The 23,230-nt window shown below is 44.9% G+C and overlaps 1 protein-coding gene across 6 annotated transcripts in view; it reads right to left on the reverse strand.

Annotated features, from left to right (window-relative positions):
- The window catches only part of LOC110475701 (A-type potassium channel modulatory protein KCNIP1), a 242,019-nt gene that overhangs the window by 52,665 nt on the left and 166,124 nt on the right, over window positions 1-23,230 (reverse strand). The window contains exon 1 of one of the 6 annotated variants that reach the window (XM_021540040.3): window positions 8,267-8,355. The exons of the other annotated variants lie outside the window; for them this stretch is intronic. The gene's annotated coding sequence lies outside the window, so the exon portion shown is untranslated. Of the gene's footprint in view, window positions 1-8,266; window positions 8,356-23,230 lie in introns of those variants that run through there. 6 annotated transcript variants of the gene reach the window in all.

The raw sequence follows: 23,230 nt of genomic DNA on the forward strand, positions 1-23,230 counted from the left end.
CAGTTTTTCTTTCTCAAGTTACCCAGTTCCATAAAGTTTTACTTCTTTACTGGAGAATTATGCAGCAAATGAGCAGAGCTATAATACATCCATGCTCATAACATACACTGGAATTCTGCACAACACCAATTTTATGCTAAGGATCTTTAAAAAATATTTAGTTGTTTTTTCTACTTTGACCTTAAATGTCAATTTATGATCAGTGTATTTGGATTTTGTTGTTGATTTTAAATGAAGCGTTGGTTAGGTTTTTTAATACAGAAATATTATTTTCCCAAGCTTGGACGTGTGGGTTTGCTCACATTTATTAAGGAAATTTGTGCGTTAGCATACACTTCCTTTGAGAAACAGCAGTGTATGAAAGAGAACTTGCCACAGAAATATAAAGCAACAGTGGCAGAATGTGGAAGCAATTTCCTCTTAAAACAGGTGGCCCACTGGATTATGGCAATTCACCTGTGTAAAGACTAGAAAAAGAACAAATTGGTTTGGTCCAGGCAAAACTGAGGAGAGAAACATCACCATAAATGAGCACTCTGCAGATCCCATCCAAATGAGCCAGTACTTCCCAGAAGATCACTTTTTCCACTTCACAGAACTGTTCAAGTTGAACAGATTGCTCCAAAATATGAAGCATAATTAAGCACAACACAAGTACCAATTAAGTTCTATTTGCACAGAAGAAACGGCTCAAAAAGTATTGTTCCAATATACATCCAGATGTTTCAGTAAGAGAAAATGTCCTTAAATGCTTGTGGTGCTGTGAGCAAGCTCTCTGCTGACACACGGTGCACACTGGTGAGATGGGGACAGCTCAGGGCCACCTGCTGGGCACAGACTGTGCTCTGGAGATGTGCTTGTACAGGCAGGACCCTCACTTTGGGCAATTAAATAGATCCTGATCTCAGGCAACCAATAGTGCCTGGATGTCTTCTTCATAAAAAACATTCATGTCCCAGTTTCTGTTTGCCAATAAGCAAAACTAGAAGGGAGGCTTCAGGACATTAAGATAAAAGGACAGTGCCTGAACCCTGCTACCACTGATGTTCCTTTAAGTACAGACTACATACTTCTTCCTGACTCACATAAAGCTGCTTTGGTACCTGTACTCAGATTCTTCTCCCACAGAGCATTTTGAATGCAGAACAAATCAGGTACTGGTTTTTAAACATACACACCACTGCCCAGGGTGAGAGCATTCACTTGCTAAAACTTTTCATCTAAATAAATGTCAGCTCTTGATGGCAATTAAAAGAAATAGAAAACCCCATGCAATACACGACATTCTTTGGCATTACTAAAAATCCAGTATGAAAGCAGCAAGTTGTTTCAAGATTTCCAACAGTTTATTCCTTACAAGGAATTCCTTTTCTCTTTCCCCAGCGCCATACCTAGCTTGTGGTGATGCTCCCAAGAACACCTGTTTCAGCCAACTGCCTCAGCTACAAATCCTTCCCTATCCTTCATCCCTCAGCTTCCCCTGATGTCTTGGTCCTGGCTAGGAGAGGTTTTACTTTTGCAGTAGGCAGGAGAAGCACACCTGGACCCTGGGGTTATTCCTTCAGGAAGGCAGTGATTGGTCAGAGAGGTGTGAATTGTTCTCCTGTCCTGTACACTCTATCAGTATTTGTTGTTGTTAGTTTGTTTTCTTATTTCATTGCTATTTCTAGCCAATTGTTCTTATCTCAACCCATGATCTTTACCTTTCTGTTCTCAAATTCTCCTCTCCATCCCACTGGAGGGGGACAGAGGAAGCGAATGAGGGGCACATGGTCTGACGTGTTTCAGTGGCAGCACCAGAGCAGGGGTGAAACTGAGACCTCCCTGAACTCCCATGCAAGAGCCAAACCACCAGCTGCTCCAGACAGGCAGCAAAGCAAACAGGCAGGGAGCCGAAAGCCCAGCAGTCAAGACAGAAGAGTTTCAGGAAACAGACAATAGCTTAACAATTTCCCAAACTTGGCCCAGCTAGTGGTACTGGGAACCTTACAACTTTGTTCTTGTGGCAAAAGGTTATAAAAAGTTATTTGGGACAAGAAAAAAACTTCCTTCCATTTCTCTGTGTCCTTATTCTGCTTCTCCTTGTTATGCATAGTAGATACAATTCGCACCATTTCCAGTATGATATATGTGCTATTGAATATTTCTTGGAGTATACACATTTGTATTAGGCACCCCCCCCCAAAAAAAAAAAAAAAAGAAAAACCTGGTGTATGTTGAAACCTGATTTACAAGTAAAAGATGTGGCTCCTCTGGAGATGGGCCTTATCTGAAGCCATTCAGGATGCTCAGGCCCTGATCATCCCATGAACAACCTGAGATGGATATCATGGAAATCCTCCTGACAGACACATGTGAATGCAGGGTTTCCTAAATTTCATAAAGGGATTCACCAACTCCGCATATAGAATTGTTTTGCCAAGAAAAGAAATCTCATCAAACTATGGGACTCTGAATAGAAGAAAGGACTGATCGCCAAAATCCTGGCCTCAGGTGGAATTTTCCCTATAAAAACCACTGCTTGTGCCAGGATGGAGGTGTGTTGGCATAGAGGAAACCTCTGCTGAGGCTGACCTCTTTGTTGCACACCCAGCCGATCCCAGACTTTGCTGTTCTTTCCTTGTGGCTGGCTAGATAGAATTTGATTGCAAAATAAATATTTTTTTTTTCATTTTAATTTGTCTGGACAAATTTTCATTTATAATATCCTGGAAGGCCAAAAGGAACAACCACTGTAAGACATTCTACTAGGATGTAAATGCAACCAACTACACACTTGGTGAATTGCTGTGAAGCCAAAATATTTAGTTATTTAAAACTTTACCATGTTCAGGATTAGAAGATTTAGATTCCATTAATCTGTCTAAGGATATTTCTGCTTCTAAAACTCAGTAATTCTCTAACTAGGAAACCATGAGGTTTAGATCTTCCCAGGCTGGGGTCTGGCTTTGGTCAGTCCCCTAAAAGCATTGGCAAATTCAGAGATCTGGTCTGTTTTCGAAATACCACCAACAGAGAGTGATTTAAGACTAATAAACACCAGTGCTTGTAAACACTGTAGGTGTTCTAGCTGATAACGTCTGAGGACTTCTGCAGGCAGAAAACAAATACACAATTAGGAACATGACCAATGCCAGAATGCAGCTTATTAAATTTTCATGCTGACTCTGATTACTTTCATTTAGCAGCACAGATGCTAAACCAGAATGAGGAGATAGAGTGCCCATGAGTACTGGAAAATGACTGGTCATATGAGCAAGATTTGGAAAAGAGTTATTAGAGCAAATGTTGCACACATGTGCACTGATCACTCTTACCAGTCAGATGATTTTAAAGAAGCCACAAAAACATTTGGCCATGTTATATTTCATAATTCTGATTGTTCCATTCTGTTTTAAGGAAGTCACATAGCAACTCTAACACAATCCATAGGAGTGTCATGTCTTGGAACAGGAGGAAATTCAGAGAAGTGATCCAAAGCTTTTTGTGTAACTGCCAGTCTGTTAAACCACTGAGAAGCTGGACACACCTCTGCAAAACACACATGATAAAAAAAAAAACCCCGGGAACTCACACTTTCTTTTCCAGTTGGCAAAGAGGTAAGAGGTCCAGGCCCCAGCCCCTGTCTCGCCCAGGCCAGACTGGGCGGTCCTGCTGCTGGCCGGGCCCCTTCTCGCTTCCCGAGCCACCTGCAGCTCTCCCTTGCATCGGCCCCATCCTGCCACGGGCCGGCAGCTGCTGGGCAGGAATGGGGGCAGGCTGCTGTTATGTGTAATAAATATAATTTGCGCCATTCCTTGTATGAAATATCTAATATTGAATACTTGTTAAATCATGCCTGTAGTATTAGTTCCCCCCCCCCCCCCCTCTGCAGGCGAGACTGGATGTTTATTGGAAACTGATTTACAAGTAAAAAGATGTGGCTTGGCCAGGAGATGGGCCATGTCTGGGCTCCAGGTGTTGATCATGGGTGCTGATCGTCCGAGATGGATATCATGGAAATCCTCAGACAGATCCATGTGAATGCAGCCTTCCTGTAAACTCTCATCAAGGATTCAACTACTCCAGACATTGAATTATTTCTCCTCATCACCAAAAAAGAAATTCTTATTAACACATGGACTCCGAATAGAAGAAAGGACTGACTGCTAAAATCTTGGCCTCAGGCGGAATTTTCCCTATAAAAACCGCTTGTGCCAGGATGGAGGTGTGTGGGTATAGGAGAAAACTTTTGCTGAGGCTGACTCCTTGTTGCACACCCAGGGTTGACCCCGGGCTCGGCTCTGTCCTTTCCATGTGGCTGGCTAGATAGAATTTGACCGCAAATAAAATGATTTTTATTTTTAATCTGGCTGAATAAATTCTCATTTATAACACTGCGGAGCCCAGGCCGGAGCAGGGCTGGCCACAGCTGTCACAATCTTAATGTCAGCTCCCCTCCTCCAGCGTGGCTGAGACCAGAGGCAGCTCTGCACCTGCAGCCTGTTCAGAGTAGCCCTGCCGCTGGAAGTGAATGCAGAGAAAACCAAAGATCAACCATGAAGATGATCCTGACACATCCCCAGCCTCGGCTCCTGCCACAAGTTACCAGCAGGTCAGGTAGGTGCCAGAAGTGATGTTAACCCTTTCAGTGATTCAACCCTCCTGAGTGAGAGAAAGGAACGAGATACAATCATACAAAGGAATAAGATGAAGACATGGAGTTCAGTGAGGAAGAAATTAAGTCTCAGATGGGAGGGAGGAGAAGATGCCTTGATCTTGGGGCTGAAATGCTCTTGTAAACTAAGGAGGAAATGCATATAACGCATAAAACTATAAGGAGATGAAAGTGTTCCAATTTACATAGTTATATGTAATATGGGTAATTCGTGCCTATAAAGTGATATAAAGATGTAATGTTTGATATTGCTAAGAAATATTTGTATAAATCATGCAAGTCTGAGCCAAGGGATTGCCTCATAAATGTTGAAACCACTGCTGACGAGAGGGAGGAGGACTTCATTTACAAATGAATAAATGTAGCTTGCCTGGAGATGGATCATTCCCCAAGGTGATAGAGGAACTCCCAAGCCCAAGATTAAGATCGATTGCTGGAGCCACTGGAAAGATACATCTCAATGCCAAGTTCCAGTAGCTCAGTCAGGGATGGACATCACTCTCCAGACACCGCTTTGTTCTCTGCCTCAAGTAAAATAAACTATAAAAACTGCTTGAGCAGAATGGTTGGTGTGAAACGTAGGGGACCCTATGCTGTAACAGTCAGACCTGTGTCTCACCCAGCACCAATCCCAGGCTCGGCGCTGTCCTTTTTATTGTGGCTGGCTCAGACTGAATTTGATTGCTGAATAAAACCCATTTTTATTTATTTTAATTTGGCTGGATCAATTCTGACTTATAACAATATCGAGCAAAGGCCTCCATGTTAAAGGAAGCAGATGTTGAAATGGCTATGATCCCATGAGAATTTTGAGCAGAGGAAGAAAGTAGTCCTGTGCTTCCAGGAGAAGATCTCTGTTCCCAGGGATTAAGATGATGTTAGAAACAGATAATGAGAACTTTTGCCTTTAGCTCATAAGTGAACATGGCCCAGACAAACTGTGGGAAGGCTTGTGGAAATGGGAAGGATTTCACGATGGCAGTGATATATACGTTCATTAAAATTCGTGCCAATGTAATATTGTTGTATTTGGTTCAGGGAAGTATAACTTGATATTGGTAATATTTTGTTGTTGCAAGGACACACGCCAGCACCTAGAGCTACCCTCCCCAAATATCTGTTACACTAAAAACCAGTTTATCAGACAAAGCCTCATTTACAATTTAATACATGTGGCTCCAGGCGTTGATCATCTCCCTAACAACCCTATATTGGGATCCCTGGAGTCCTCGGGGCTGATATATCTGAAAGCCATGGTTCCCGTAACTCCATCAAGGAAAATCATCCACACATGGACTCAGATTGTTCAACCTCAACACAGAGAAAAGAAACTATGAATATGTGGGACTATGAATGGGAAGAAAAGGCAGATTGCCGAAATCCTGGCCTTGGGTGGAAAATTTCCTACAAGAACTGCTTGGTCCAAGAGGGTGGTGTGTGTGTGTCTAGGGGGAACCTCTGCTGAGAGATGTCCTTCCTGTCACGCACCCAGTGCCTGTCCTGGGCTTGGCACTGTCCTTTTCCTTGTGGCTGGCTCAGAGAGAATTTGATACAAAATAAAATCTTTATTTTTCATTTTTTAATTTGTCTGGATCAATTCTTATCTATAACATCAGGGTTCCCCAGGTGGGTGTTATTCATGATGAAACTGAGAGCCACAAGAGAACTGTTCTTTCCTCTTGTGGAGAAGTCTCCATAACCTTAACAGGAGGTACTTCTCTCCCTCAGTGAATTGAAGAAAGAATATTTTAGAGGTGGTAAACTGGCTGGAAACCTTAGGTTTGGTTTTTTTACATTGTTAGTGGGAAAGAAAATGTTGTAGGGGGAGGAGAAGTGTTCTGAACGGTTTGTTTTGATTCTCACTACTTTTTTTTCTTTTAGTCACTATTAATAAAATTTTCTTTATACCCTCTTAAAGTTTTAAGCCTTCTTTGCCTTTCTCCTAATCCTTTCTTAGCAGGAAGTGAGTGCATTGGTGATCAACCAGCACTGAAACCTACCATACTCTTTAGTGCATTGACTGGGAAATTTTAAAATTGAGGAAATCTTAAATTGTCAAACTAAAAGCACTACACAAAGGAAATCTGCCAAAGAGCAAGAGGCACAAAGGACAGGTTGAGATGAATGTGCTATCATGGGTGTCGCTATAGGACACGAAAAGCACAACACGAGCCACCACAATGGCGAGGCAAAAAGAAGGGCGTTTATTATTCTGACTCCAAGTTTTATACTTTTCCAAAGGTGACAGTGGATTGAGGAGTGAATGGCCCACCTCTCCAAAGACATTGGACAAACCACCAGTACATCAATTTCCTCCACCCCCACGAAGGAATGCAAAACAATATGTTGTTTATAGAAAATGTGTGGGAAAGTTTTCTAACAGAATGTAAACTCAGAAGGCTTTAGAAAATCTTAAGAATCAGGGTGACATCTCATCCTTTTTAGTCTAAAAGAAAAGGAAAAATGAATAAGGTTCAGTGTCTGTTCATGGAGGAATCATCAGAGTGATCACCCGTCGTCGTCTTCAACAGAGTCATCACTCGACGATCCAACCATTTGATGCCTTTCACTTTGGTCACAGTTTCTATGTTGCCCGTTGATCGGGTTCTGTCTCTGTGGTTGCAGATCAGGACGAACACACTTCAAAGGTACCCAGCATACCCCAGTATCTGTGGACACACAAGCGTACCCGCGCCCCGAAGCGAAAAGGTCATAGGGACCTTCCCATTGTTTGGTGACTAAATTCCGCACTCAAACTTTTGCTCGAGGCTGATGTGCCTCATCTGAAGCCTGCAACAAGAGATGATGATTTAAAATGACAGGGTTATTTGAATTCTGCTGCACCGTAAGATGATTGATGGTGTACAATGCTTTCTCCAACCGACTGTGCGGGGTCTCACCCTGCATTCCCCGTTTTTGTTTTTGAAGAACCCGCTTCAGAGTACCATGAGCGCGTTCTACAATAGCTTGGCCAGTTGGAGAGTGGGCGATACCAAACTTGTGTGACACCCCCCACAACTGCAGGAACTGCCGCACCTGCTGTGATGCGTAAGCAGGACCATTGTCGGTTTTCACAGCAGAAGGTATGCCTAGAACGGCAAAGGCCTGCCTCCAGTGGGCAATGACATCGCGGGCCTTTTCTCCAGTGTGAGCGGAAGCCCACATTGCAGAGGAGAACGTGTCCACCGTGACATGCACGTACTTGAGCTGGCCAAACTCGGCAATCTGGGTGACATCGGTCTGCCAAAGCTTCAAGGCCCTAAGGCCTCTAGGGTTTACCCCTGCTGGTAGAGGTGGAGCAAGTGCATGGCAGTCGTCACAGGACTCAACAATGCCATGAGCCTCTGTCGGTGTCAGCTGAAACTGCTTCTGCAGAGTATGTGCATTCTGATGGAAAAACCCATGCGATGCCTTGGCCTGCACAAGTGTATCAGGCTGAGGTGCTACCCACGCTGGATTAGCCAACCTGTCAGCCCTCGCGTTACCTTCCGCCACAAACCCTGGTAAATTGGTGTGACTTCTCATATGCAGAACGTAAAACGGATGAACCCGGGCCTGAATAGCACACCACAAGGCCTTCAGTAAATGAAACAAGGCAGGGTTACTGACCTCCTTCAAAATCGAGTGACCCAACCGCTGTGCGATGTCAGCCACATAGGCAGAATCCATGACCAAATTGTAAGGTTCCTGGGAAAATCTCTCAAATGCCATAACAGCAGCCCTCAACTCAACCAATCGGGCCGACCCCTCCTGATGACCTTTCAGAACCTGCCACTCAGATCCATCCTTCCAAGTAACAATGGCCTTTCCTGTTTTCCCCGAACCGTCAGTAAAGACGGTGGGTCCTTGCATGGGTTCCTGACAATTTTTGGGCCGCAAAGAGATCTGCATAGATTTCGCCACCTGCAGTAGCTTGTGGCTGGGCAAATGATAAGTGATTTGCCCTGAAAATTTTTCCAGAGCACATTGCATGGACACACAGTGTGCAAAGCTCCAGTCAAAGTCCTCCCAGGATACCGGGAGTACGATCTTTGCAGAATCCGCACCCATCAATTGCAAACACTGTTGACGGCATTTGATTATCAACCGAGCAATCAACTCAGCCAATGTCATTGCCGTCCTCTGCGGCTGATGGGGCAGGAAAATCCATTCCAAGATGTGCAAGGGATTGGACCATTTGTCACTCCACTGACCAATGATACCTGTGGGATGCAATCTTGATTGGTAACAAACACAGTGGCATCAACAGAAAGATCAATACGATAAACTTGACGGGCAGAAACAGCCTGCTGAACCTCCTCCAGCACCTGACGTGCCTCAGGGGCCAATGTGCGAGGTGATTTTAAATCAGAGTCTCCTTTCAACAGATCATACACAGGAGACAGTTGTGCGTTGGTTAGTCCCAGGTATGGACATAACCAGGTGATGACACCCATCAGTTTTTGAACATCATTCCGTGTCTTCACCGAGTGTGCAAATTGCACCTCCTGGTGTTGGATTGTCCGTTCCAGAATTTTGACCCCCAAATATTTCCGAGGAGGTTGTTGCTGAACCTTTTCTGGAGCCACCTGCAGCCCATGAGCATGCAAAGCATTGAGCAACCAAGGCTGAAACCTCAGCAGCTCCTCCTGCATGGACGCAGCCACCAGGATGTCGTCCATATAATGATACAGACGTGCATCAGGGAACTGCTTGTGAACTCCAGACAAGGCACGAGCCACATACCATTGGCATATGAACGGGGAATTACACATCCCCTGTGGCAGAACTTTCCATTGATATCGTTGTGTGGGCTCATCATTGTCAACTGCTGGCACCGTGAAGGCAAATTTTGGTCTGTCATCGGGATGCAAAGGAATTGTAAACAAACAATCCTTCAAATTCACGATGAAGATCAGCCAGCCTGCAGGAAGCAAGGTAGGTGATGGCATGCCCACCTGCAATGTTCCCATGCCTTCCATGACGGCATTGACCTTCCGGAGGTCCTGTAACAACCTCCATTTCCCAGACTTATTTTTGATGCAGAAAACAGGGGTGTTCCAGGGGCTTTTGGAAGGCTCCAGACGACCCTGGTCCAGCTGCTTCTGCACCAATTTCTGAAGGGCGATCAGTTTATCTTGAGGGAGGGGCCATTGGTTTTCCCGAACAGGTGTATCGTATAGGAGGCGTAGAACACTCTTTGCCCTTCGCTGCAGTGGCCCCCATCAAAAACCCATCCCAATGCGCACCCCCCACGCAGACAGAACATCCCTCCCCCAGAGGTTAGCAGGAGAAGAAGTAACATGAGGCCTAATCCAGGCCGTCTGTCCCTCTGGGTTTGTGACCAGCACGGGCCGCTGGCTCACATAACATCGCGCTGTTCCTCCCAGGCCTGCAACAGACGTCTCCGCTGGATCCAGGGGCCAGTCTGGAGGCCAGGCGGCAAGGGAGAGAACCGTGACATCAGCGCCGCTGTCAAGGAGCCCGCGCAGGCGGATCTCTGACGGCGTCGCACCAGGGATGGACAGGGTACACAGCATCTCGGGACGGTCTTTAGTCAGGACAGCGGTCCAGTGAACTTGAGACGGTCCAGTGGATCCAAAACCGCCATCCCCTCGTGACCGGTCAGCCGTCCTGCGAACAGAAGACTTAAAAGGCACAAGTTGAGCAAGCCATGTCCCTTTTGGGATTGTAACGGGGGGGTGGGCGTGGAGATCATTGCACAGATCTGCCCTGTGAAGTCTGCATCAATGAGACCCAGGTGCACAATGATGCCCTGAAGGGTGGCACTAGACCTCCCCGTAAGGAAGGCACTCATGCCATCACCCAAGGGACCAAAGGTGTCCAGGGGAACCTTGTGCACCTTGCAAGAGTCTAAAACGACTGTTGCTGCTGTGCAGACATCCACACCTGCTGACCCGCAGGTGCTGGCTACGAGCTGGCTGAGCAGACCTCCATGGGCTCCGGGGTCTGGAGAGGAACTTGTGTCTGAGCGCGCCCCCCTTTCGCGCTCCGCTTCCCATTTCCCGAGCCCGGGATTGCCTGGCCACTAACATGAACATGAACAATCACCTTGCAAACCTCTGCCGGATGGCCTGGCCTTCCGCACCGGCCACACACATATGAGGGAAATTTTCCCTTCTGTGTTTTCTTCCCCCGTTTGGTGCTCGTCTGAGCAGTACCCCGCAGCTGCTGCCAGCCCTGCCACGCTGCCCAGACTGGCTGCACGGCAGCAGCCCAAGCATCCACCTTCAGAACCAACGGGCCTATGTCTGCACAGGACGTTGCCATCTGTGAAATGGTAGCCCCTTCAGGAAGAGCCTGTATGACTCTTTTGCATTCTGTGTTGCAGTGGATCCTAGCAAATCTTGCAAGGATCATTCGCCTCAGCTCAGGTTCTACCACCTGCCGCTCTACAGAGGCAGTCAACCTCGATGCAAAGTCCATGAGAGGCTCATCGACCCTTTGAACAACAGTCAGAAAGGGCTCCATTGGAGCAGCCATTTCTAGGGCCTGGATCATAGCTGCCAAGCCTAACGTCCGGCATTGATCAAGCACAAGAGGATCGTATCCAGCCTGCCCCCGAGGATCAACATAATTGCCTGTGCCCATCAACATGTCAGCATTAACCACATGCCTGGGATCCTGTTGCCCCCGCGTAGCATTCTTCCGCACTGCACTGGCCACTAAACCAGCCCACTTGTCCTCAAACACGTCAAATTGCACAGGGTTAAAAAGAGCCTGTGCCACAGAGCGAATATCGGAAGGCGTCAGCAGGTCAGTAACAAGTAACCGAATCGTGTGCATAGCCTCATCAGACCCAAGACCATATTGTGCCACAGTGTCTCGGATTTCCTTCAACACCTTAAACGAAAAGGGCTGATGAGTGTTATGAGTAACATCCCTGAGCACAGGGAAAGCCTGAGGACCCCCTGGCAAGGCTGCATCATCCACCGTGTCATGTCCCGTGGACTCCGGGACAGCGGCAGATCCTGGGCTGCGAGGCGGTGCGACATCACTGGACACCACACCCCCTGCAGCATCAGCAGAGCCAGAGGAGCCTTCCCCGTGATAAAGCAGGCTCCGTGAGGGACCAAGGTCACACATCTCCTCAGCCTTATCCAGGACCTCCTGCCAGAACTGCCCGTGGTCTCTCAGATGCACGGTCACCTGGCAAGCGGGGAGTGTCCACAAGGACGACGGGGAGGATCCACGGCCACGGGGAGTCACCGGTCTCCCGCCAGCCGCGTCAGAAGTCCCAGCCCCCGCGGCAGGCGGGGAAGATGGAGCTGACCCAGCCGGCCCCCGGCAGTGCCGTCCGCGGTATCAGCAGAGGATACCACGGCGGGCACAGGCGGCGGCGCGGACCGCAACCCCAGCTCAGCGCTCCTATCCCCCGGGGCGGGGGAAGGTTGGGGCACAGAGGGAGACGCGGAGCGCGGAGGCACGGCCCCACGGGGCGAGACAAGGGAGTCGGGGACGCCCCCAAGAAGCTTCGGAGCCACGACGCGCAGCCACCTGGCGGGCACCGTCCCCATCAGGCGGGACGGGACGGGCTGCCCGCCTGCTGGGGAGGGGCCCGATGGAACAGAGACCAACGCCCCGTCCTTGGCAGCCCCCACCGCCTGCACACGCCCAGCAGGCTGCACAGGCTCAGGGATCGGAGCCGACTCGTCCTTGGAAGATGAACCCGAAATCGAACCAAGCAAACCCATCTGGGTCGTCTCCAGGGGGAATGTAACCCCACAGTTCGGGCAATTCACCTTCACCGAGCCAGATGCAGCCCGAAGCGGAGGCTGATTCACAGGCCCCCGTTCACCCCTGAGCGCCGGGAAGGCACAAAGAGGAACTGCTTTCCCCTTCGTCCCACCATGCCGGCGGCGCGGGGCAGGGCGGGGCAGTTGGACCCGCTCCACCGACCGGACGCTTGGAGCCAGCAGGCTGGGAGCCCGGAGCTCCCCAGAGGAGGAGCCGTCTTCCGACTCACTCTCCCGGGCACAAGTGAAATCAGGGCCAGCCCACAGGGACTCATCCGAGATAGAGAGGTTTCTCAGAGAATCCCGAGAACTACCAATGTCAGACCCCCGCCAAATAGCATCCAATCTCTTCCACAGCATCATCAGCGGCCCAACATTTTCAAAACGATTATCAAGCAGGGCATCCAAGAGGCAATCCCCCACGGGACCCCAATTCTTCCAGGTAAGCGACTCTACAAGCTTGGGAAAGAATCCCTGTTTCCTTGCCCATAGAAGCAACCTCTCAAAATCATCCCAATAAAAAGGAACGCGTTTCCGCCTCAGCACCTCCCTTCAAACGTCCAAAGGCACAGACTCCTCCCTGATATTTTCAAAGCTCTCCATTACCAAGAACAAGAGCAGGCAAAACGCTAACCAGAGAGATAGAGAAAAAAAAACCTCACCGCGAGACTCTCAGCCTAGGCTGCGATACACACCGGCGGTCACCAGATGTCGCTATAGGACACGAAAAGCACAACATGAGCCACCGCAATGGCGAGGCAAAAAGAAGGGCGTTTATTATTCTGACTCCAAGTTTTATACTTTTCCAAAGGTGACAGTGGATTGAAGAGTGAATGGCCCACCTCTCCAAAGACATTGGACAAACCACCAGTAAATTTCCTCCACCCCCACGAAGGAATGCAAAACAATATGTTGTTTATGAAATAAGAGATCTTCCAGAGATCACTTGAGCTAACAAAATGAATGTATCAAAAATGAATGTATCAAAATGAATGTATCATGTTTGTAGAATCATGTGTTGAATTTTAAGAAACCTCTGCCATGGCGCAAAAGACATAGGAAAAAAAAATTCTTTAAAGCTTCTTGCAAAAAGATAAATACCAGAGAAGACCAGGAATGCAAAGAACTCAGATAAGGAGGCCCCTCTGTCAAGGATGATGGACTTATCCAGATAACAGAGCAGAAGGCCAAAAGCGCATGCACAGAGGAGAAGAGTTCAAAAGTTCAATTGCAGAGGAAGGCTATGATTTCAGCCTCAAAAGACCACCAGAAATCCCCATAAAGACCACCAGAGAAAACCACACATGCCCAGAAGGGCATGGACCTATTTAGCATGAGAGGCGAAGACAGGCGGGGCCAGGGGTTGGATATGCATAGAAAAGTTGTGTAATGTATTGCATATGGAACACCTTTGTGAATAAAATTGTGAGACAAACTCCAGCTCGGGGCACAAGATCTTGGAGAGCTATCTCACTTGTACCGGGCGCTGTCATACATACCCACTTCGTAACTACATTGAGTTGTAGAGTCTATTTATTTATTCCGCATATCACTTCATTTATAGAAAATGTGTGGGAAAGTTTTCTAACAGAATGTAAACTCAGAAGGCTTTAGAAAATCTTAAGAATCAGGGTGACACATGGGTAAGCTCATCTCAGAACTGAAGCTTGCACAGAGGAGCCCTTTGGCTCTTTCCCTTTTGCTTTGGGCTCCAACATCTGGGTGGGGACCACCAAAGAGTTAAGGCAACTAAGACCCACAACCTGTGGTAGGAACTGCTGGTCTAGGATCAACCTATGGAAGCCTACACTGTCCTGCAGGTGCACAGTCCTATTTATTTTAGGGAGGAAGAAATACTTAGCTTGAAATATTTTAAATGGTGCATGTGAAGAATAAAGAAGAAAAATTTCCTTTTCATATTGCTTCAGATTTCATCTTGCAATACTCCTTTTATTCATCTACAATACTCCTTTTAATCATCTACATGAAATTTAATTAAGTTTTGGCCTAATCCCAGAATAATAGAGGACAATGGAGAGCTAGAGCACTGTACATGCAAAGACACATAAAGGCAGTCTCTGTGAGCTGCCAGTCCTGCCCTGGCACCTGGGAGCTCTCACTCCTGCCCTGGGGCAGCAGGAGCAGCCCTGAGGTGTGGGCACAGGGCACTGCTGCCCCTCCAGCCCTAGGGACAGGTCTGGCAGCTTCACCTTCACTACAGGACTTTTTATGTCAAAACCTGCGAGAAATGATGTTCACTTTTAAAACTTCAAAGGTTTATTAGACTAACAAAATACAACAAAAAGGACTGAATAAGGAAAAATTACAGCACTGGGAGCGTGGAATTAAACCACCATGTGCTCACCCACAAAATGCCTGCTCTGCGTTTTATACCTATGGTGTTGTGTCAGGTAACCCTAACCCCTCCCAGAGTCTGCCAGTCAACTCTTCTCTGCTGTCCATTGGTGGAAACTACTTCCTTGCAACTTCATTGGAGGTCAGGCATTGCCATGGCATGCCTCCTAGCAACAAGTTTGCCCTCCCCAAAAATGCCTCATGCAAGGGGCACAGGTACACACCCTCCCTCCACATGTTCTGACTACCAAGGCCATCCCTTGGCAACCATACAGGGGGAAAGGGGACTGTGGAGAGAACAGAGGACATCCAAACAACAAATCAGAATTAAATAACTATCCAGCAATACAACTTCTTAGCATACACATAATATTAATCCCTTAATTGCAAGAGCCAACCATTGCATTACTCATCTATAACAAATCCCAGCACTCTCAGGTGCACTCAGCCACAGCAGCCCCCCGTACCAGGTGCAGTGACAGACCCCACCACTGACACTGCCACAGCCACCCACAGGCACAAGGCTGCTGCAGGGAGCCAGGGACTGCCACAGCACTGCTGTCAGGAATGGTGGTGCACATGAAATGGACAAATTAAATGTTTTACTCTTTCAACTGTGTGAAATGTCCTTTTAAGAGAGAAAGAATTAACTTAGGACTTAATTAAGATACATTAAGATTAATTAGGGCTTCATTAAGATACATTTAGATACGCATCCTCAATTCAAGGTTCCCATGTGTGGGTTAAAGAATTGCAGAAGAGGGCTTAAAGTAATGTTAGTTATATTCCATTTACGTCAACTATTTATATAGCTATCCCGTTCCAATTATAAGCATGTCTAACTATTCCTTCAAGAAAAGCAGCCTTATCCTGAAATTTATGAGGATCCTCTTCAATCAAAAGAAATGTCTCCCCCTACAACCATAAATTTATCAAGACAAGTGAAATTATTCCAGATTTCAAAATATGACACTTTCAAATAGCTTTCTGTGGTTCTTGAATGTTTCTGAAAACAAGACAACCACAAAAGCACAGGCAGGTCTGTATCTAGATGAGTAATGCTTCATGTCAGTGAGAATGGGTTCAGCATCAATGGGGGAAGCTGGAGCACAGCTCTCGTTTTAAGACTTACTAATAAGTGTGTCCATTATACTTTGGCAAATCAGTGTAAAAGATGAGCAATTTTTAACATCTTGCCAGAATGAAGCCACCTCTGACACTGCCCTGGGGTTGGTGGAAGGGCATGTCTTCAAAACACAGGGATTTTCCAGAATTCACAGAATCAGCTTCAGGTCACACACTTCTCATTCCTTCCACCTCAGTGCCTCCTTTGCTTCCCTCCCTCCTCCTGCAGGCAGAGGAGAATCTCCTGCCCAAACCATGAACAACTGCTTCTGTGGGGCTGTTCACGTGCTCCCAGGACATTGAGGCTGGCACTACTCACAGGAGCTCACTGCAGCAATGGGAACAGAAACCATAGCTGACTGCTCCTCACAGGCCAAATGAAAAATTACTAAACATATCTGTCTGCAAGATTTCAAACACCTTTTTTGTAATGATGCTCTAAGTTATCTTTAATGGCACAAGCCAAAAAACTATTTTTTAACCTGGCTATGTTTCTTTAAAGTGAATACTATTTTCATACTATTTAACTTCTATCATTTAAACCTGTATGTCAAGCGGGAAAAAACTCCACACTTATCTTCCTTTCTGCTGCAATCAGAAACCACATTTATTTCATATAAAATTTACCACCATTATTTATTAGCAGGCAGAAAGCTTCTGGGTATAATAAAAATCTGGTACATAAAGCTGCAGCTTGCCTGAGGAGAGGGAGAATTAACTGTAATAAAACTCATTTAAGGAGCCTCATAGTATCACTTTAGAAATAGCAAAAAAAAAGGGGGGAGAAGCAAGAAGAAAAATAAAGATATTTTTGGTAAACCACAAAATATTTTCTGTTTTTTCTGCTGAATTGTCATATGAAAAGACAAGTTTTCCTCTCATGGCTACATTTAAGAGTATACATGGAAATAATATTTTCTTTTCTAACTTGCCAACATTTTATCTCTTGACAAACAGCAATTATGTCTGATAATAATTTCTTCCTGAGTATCAGATTATTATCAGTCTATTTTAGAGACTTTTGATGGCCACCACACACAGGAAGGGTCAGCTCTTTAAGTATACCCAACCTTGTGGTTACATGTTGAGGCCAGCCTGCACAGCTTCACTCAGGAAATTAATTCCAGAAACACCTAGAAATGCACTTGTAATGCAATAGCAGGACAGAAGAGACAAAAGACGGAACTTGGGGGGACCTTCAGGACTTTTGTATTCCAGATTGCACACAGGGATAGCACACAGGGACAGCACACGGTGACATTGCTCTTGCCTGGCTGAGCAGAGCAGGCAGGGATGCCAATTACTTTAGTTAGTTATTATCCTTACTGTCTTACTAATATCTAATAGAAAATATCCAATATTTTCTATTAGATATTGGCTGTATTTCCCACTATTGGGAAGAAAAATAAATAATCTTCCTGTAAAAGTTAAATCCCTTCAGATTACACTTCAGAATTCTGTTTCAGTCTTCAGGAGATTGGGTCAGTTTTTTGTTGCCTTGTTTTGGAAACACTCTCTCTGCTAAACAAAGTAACCTGCATGGGACTGATGTACAATTCTGCCTGAATCCCTCATCATCCAACAGCTCCTCCTTTCCAAAGTACATCAGAGGAAAGTCTTGCAAGGGAAGAGAGAATAAACAGTTGGAGAACAGAAAGCCAGACTCATCAGATACAGAGAGTTTGGTCTGTAACAATCGATCACAGACACTGTAACATCTACCAAGCACCCTGACAGCTGGTTCAAGAGCATTGGGGAATCTCTACCCTCCACAGCCAATACTCCTAGGGTTGTATATGAAGAATAACTTTGACAGCTACAAGCTCTACAAGGAAAAACTCAGCTTCAGTGATGCTGCCATTCACTTTAGAAAATGTTGTGCATGCATTTTTCTTGAACCATATTAGCTTTTCCTTAAAACCAACCCCTGCCTTGCAGGCAGTGCAGGTACCAAAGCTTGAACCTTTCTCCCCTCTGGCTGCCTGATGCCTCTACCCCTGCTGCAGCTGGATAGGATGTGGATCTCCATGGATGAGGGCAGCACTCAGCACCATATCCTGACTCAGGGAGCTGCACTTCTGACATGCATGGCCACCTGGAGCCTGCAAGTGTGCAAGGTGGATTTTAGGCAGCAGTTACAGTCCACAGTCCACAGTCTCTCTTGCAGCTCTAGAAAATGGGTAAAAAACTCTTCAGAAATATGCTAGATCAGCTTATCATCAGTGCATTTTATCTTGGAAAAAACTGAGTCAAACAGAAATTCTTGTAAAAAATAAAACTGAGGATTTCCATCAACCTTTATTAATCAGTTCAATTCATTTTATTTTAAAATAGTCTACAGAATATTAAGTGCTTCTAACAACCTTCTTCACAGCAGATAAAGTGATTCATACAGGCAGGTAGTCTGAAGGAATAGAGACAAGATGGAAGGGAAGAAACATATGCAGATACAAAACTCATGTACTGTTGCATTTTTATATACATGGAAAATTAACAGAAGCACAACTGTCATGGAATATGGTGTGGGGTATGTTAGAAATTTTGCTGTGGTATATTGGTATATTCTTTTTGCACATCCACAATATTCTTTTAAGAAGGCCCATTTTAAGTTGTGCTTAATAAAATACCTAATCGTTATCTAGCTGTTGCATCACTATTACAAAGGTTTGCACTTTTCAAGCCATTAGCAAACATCTAAGTTAGCTTAGCACCCAAGTCCTTCAAACACTGATGCATAAAGCACAATAAGCAATTCTACTTCACACACTAGTGCACTTTTTATCTTCCCCTCAGCACTCTGCCCATTCCACTAAAAACACATCCCTTTCTTCTCCTGGCCATCTGCTCCAGAATTTCAAGGAGGGCACTTCTATACTTCTAGTCATGATCACTCCCATACCAGCAATTAAAGAACAAGACCTGGGGAAGTGCGGGAGAGGGCGTTGCCAAAAATTCAGTCCCCTTACTTTCAAATTTCTTACAGAGCATTAGTATCTCACTGTAATCAACCCAAAGCAAGGGGTCTGAGGCAGCTGTTCCTGCCCTGCCATGTGCTGCTTGTGGGGAGCTGACACTGCACCAAGAGCAAGAAGGGAACAGTTCCTCAATCAGGACCTCTGTAAGACAATTATAAACATGAGACTGTGTGGAATGTGGAATGTGTCCCATGATATCTCATTCTGTTTTTGTTCCTAGCTTCCCAGGACTGGTGATCACTGTGTTTTCTTTACCTTTAGGGAACTGGGAGATCAAAGACAGGCCCTTCTATTTTCTCCTGTAAGGGAGAAACAGCTAAAAGAGATGGAGGGATACAGGACTATGTAATTTTTTTCACCTTTTACTTCTGTTCTTGGGAAGTACTGAAACAGCAAATGACACATGGTCACTGAATGGCCAGAACTGCTGGAGAACATTTGCTGGAGAACATCCTTGTGCAGAGGAGAGAAACAGAGAATGCATTACATCTCCATCCCAGTAATCCTTTTTGGCCCTGTCTCACATATCATTCATTCCTGGAAGCTGGTGAAAAGAACAGTCTATGAAAGGGCCTTGAGTTAGATGGAAACTGACTTGACAGGTGGGAAGGATTGAGAAAAGGATTCCTGAAGATTCCTGCGATGGACTTCAATAAAGACAGATGCAAAGGGCTACAAGTTTGACAACAGAGCAAAGCACACAGGTACAGCTGGAGATCTGCACATGATCCTGAGTCAGGAGCTGAACAAAAATGACTGGCTCAAGAGGCTTCAAAGACAGCAAGGATTTCCCCAGAAGTACTCACAGGAACAGGCTTTGCCAGCCAGTTTTTTTCTCTGTATTTCAGATTTTTCATTATTAGTATTTTTTATTTAAACAGAACAAAGGAACATGGTTTAAGTAAGCCTGCTCCATCTTCAGAAGAGAACAGTTTTAGAAGAAATATACATAGCAAATTGCAGTATCTTATTTTAGTATTATTATGCACAGCTATGAGAACACAGCTGGAATTTCTAGGTGTTTAATAAACTATTTATTTTTAACAAGTAAAATAGTGATCATTTCTAGTGAGTATACAGTTGTGAGAAATACTTGCATTGCAATGTAAGCATCCACTTTGCCTTTTCCATTGCTTCCACCAGCACATCAAAGAAAACAACTTAATGTCACCTTTAAAGATCTCTGACTTATTGAAATCTGTATTGCATGATATTAACAACCAGTCACATTATATTAATGTTCTAATTTCACATATAAATAATTCTTAGTACAGGAACAGAGTCAAAAGGGAAAAACAGAAGCTCATCTAATAAGTACCAAATAAATATATCATGGTTTCCAAGTGAACTATTTTGAAGCCAGAAATATAGATTTCCAATAAAAACAATCCAAATCTGATCAGGTTTTAATACTGTGTTCCTACATGTTGTCAGGCAGCCCATGCAATCAGAGCTCTGTGTACCAGTCACTGTGGTCCCTTACAGAGGTAGATGTCACCCCCATCCTGCACCTGCACAGATGGAGCAGTCACTGACTGCTGACCACGAACAAGCACAGCCAGAGCTGTTCCATGAATACAACTTGGGCTATTTGCTCACTTTTACTCCTTTCACCTTCACACAGACATTTTTCTCCCCTGTCATATACTTGACTTTGCTGGAGAAACTCTGGGGACACTCTTCTAGGAAAAGTAATTGCTTCAGGAATTGACACTGGAACACACACTGGAATTATAGTAATTAGGTCTGCAAAGGACGTATAAAAAACATTCTTGCAGTTAATGAAAAACAAATGCAATACCAATGCAAGGACCTCAACATTTGACTTGGCACCTATTTTTAATGTGAGCATTTCTGCTGCCATTATTTGAAATTAGTTGTCATCGTTGGAGAGCTTAATTTATTTGTAATTATGTCATTGCAATCCAGTGACATTCTAAGAGCAAACTAAAAGCTCCCACAATATTAATTTTGAAATAAGGAAATCAGTCATGTAATAACAAAAACATGCTGATTTACAGCTCCTAATATAAATAATTCTTAATTAAACACTTTTCAGTAATTTTTCCTAATGCTGCAGGAGGATTTCTAGGATTATGTGACAGTGTTGATTTTACTGTAGCAGGGTTAAAATTCCATTTGCTTTGCTTGATCCAGTAAAACAGATTCAATATAAAAATTTTATTTACTTTTTAAAAAACTTTTGCCAGCCAGTACTAACCCATATCTTGAAGAAATCTGATTAAAGAAACATAGGTGTTTATGCTAGTATTTTATCCTTATTATTTCCTTTGGTAGCTAAACCTGACATAGTGGATGATGGAAGCAAGAATATAGTCAGGTACTTGGGGGTCCCTTTGCTTTAAAAAACACCTCACTTGCATAATCAGGAAGGTATTTTCTTTAAAAATTCAGTGATACCCACATCCCTTTATGAAAAGATGAATCCTAAAGCACACTTAGTTGTTAAAACCCATATGCTTTACATCCAGGAAAACCTTTAATACAAAAAAAATTCACTACATTCGAGTTACATTGATTCACTACAAGTCAAAGACAGACCAAATCTTCCAGCTGGTAAAAACAGAAATATTTATTCTTATGTTATTTCGCTGAAGTGTCTTGAATGGCAATTACAGAAAAATTTTGTTTTGTTCACATTCAATCCATCATGCCTTTAATCTGCAAATATCACAACAAAACTCTTGTAGCCCTATGAAATCATACACCTAATTATCAGTTCTGGTTCCATTATCCCAAGAGAGCCTTTCCTTTTTCAAGTTTGGTACTAATTTATTTTCAATAGAGAGCAAGAATTAACAGTTAGAAAAGAATAAACTTAGGAAAACTTAATAATACACAAGGCAAAAACCATCACAGCTTCAGATTCTCTTTGGCTAAGGTAATATATCAAAAGCAAACAGAAGTCCTCAATAAATCAGAATTGCCTCTTTGCAGCCTGTATGATTCTTAATAAAGATGAAGCCCACACTGAGAATCTGTGCACTGACAGACACCACTTTCCTCCCACAGCCATCTGCTGCCTACACTGGCTACACTCACATGCATTTAAACACAAGCAAACAGGAGCTGCAAAACTGGAGTTCTCTTACCATCTAACAAGTCAATTAGCCCGAGGTAGTGCAAAAGTTTCAGAGAGGAGCACACCACCACCACGATCCCTAAAGTCTGGAGTCCCTCTGACTCGCCTTTAGTCCACATCCTGCAAGGCACTACACGGACACCACTGGTGTGCCTGCAAACAACTGCCAGGCATCAGAAGCTGAGAAATCCTGTTTCAAGCTTTCCTTCCTGCTGCTCAGCCTGCTCAGCTAAGTGCACAGTAATTCCCTTCTACCCCTCCCACTCTTTATTTCACACCCTCTCCCCTTCCCCTCTCACTTGCCTTTTTTTTTTTTTTTTTTTTTTTTTTAACATGCAATCAACTTCTGCATTAAACCATAACCTAAAGGTTTTATTTTCTTTCAGTTCAGGATAATTCTTTCAGGAGTTTGCTCTGCTCCAGAACAACTGAGCACCATGCTGCTAAACTCAGCAACATCTCACATCTTTTTTATTTTATTTTAAATACCTGTGATACCAGTTGCATTAGAAATTTTCTCAGTAATTCTGCCAATGCAGATGCTTTTTATCAATGCCTCTTCTGTACTACATAAGAGAATAAGGGACACTGTAGGGGAGGAAAGGGATTTCCTTTTCTGAATGCCTCCCCTTGCCCACAACATGCTGGGATAAACAAAATCACACTTCTGACATCCATGTGTGCACCCACACCCAGCCCAGGAGCTGCAGAGTAATTCTGTCTGTTAGCAGCTCCCCTGGGGTACACAGCTGGACAGCCAGAAGTGCACCCCAGCATCTCCAGTGCAGCCACACCAGGGTGGGCCAGGCTGGCTGAACAAGCCCCCTTGCAGGCAGCTGAGGCAGTAATTTCCACCATTTCATCTCAGTGTTTCACCAGGCTGCTGGCACTGTGGGCTGCTCACAAGCCGATCATGTATTTCTCCATTATCACCACAGATGAGAAAACACTTGGCAGAGTGAGAGTTTTATCAGGATGGAAGCAGATGTAATATTGCAACACCAGTAAAATCTGGGTTTTTCAAGCATGCTATTAGATGCTGGTAGTTCCATGCAGGATGTTCAGAAGAACTGAGCCCACCAATGCCTTTTATTTTACTGGAGTCAGAGGCTGCTGCATCCCCACACTACAGCCCAGTCCAAGCAATCAGTAGCTCCCTTTTCCTGCAGTGAGCAGTGAGCAGGACAGGCTGCCTTTCACCCACCACACTGGTCCACAGCCTCTCGTGGTGTTGACTCTGTTTCAAACTGCTGGTGAACACCAACATCAGGTGCAGAAT

The sequence above is a fragment of the Lonchura striata genome, chromosome 15, assembly GCF_046129695.1.
Source record: "Lonchura striata isolate bLonStr1 chromosome 15, bLonStr1.mat, whole genome shotgun sequence".
In the NCBI taxonomy this organism is placed as follows: Eukaryota; Metazoa; Chordata; class Aves; order Passeriformes; family Estrildidae; genus Lonchura; species Lonchura striata.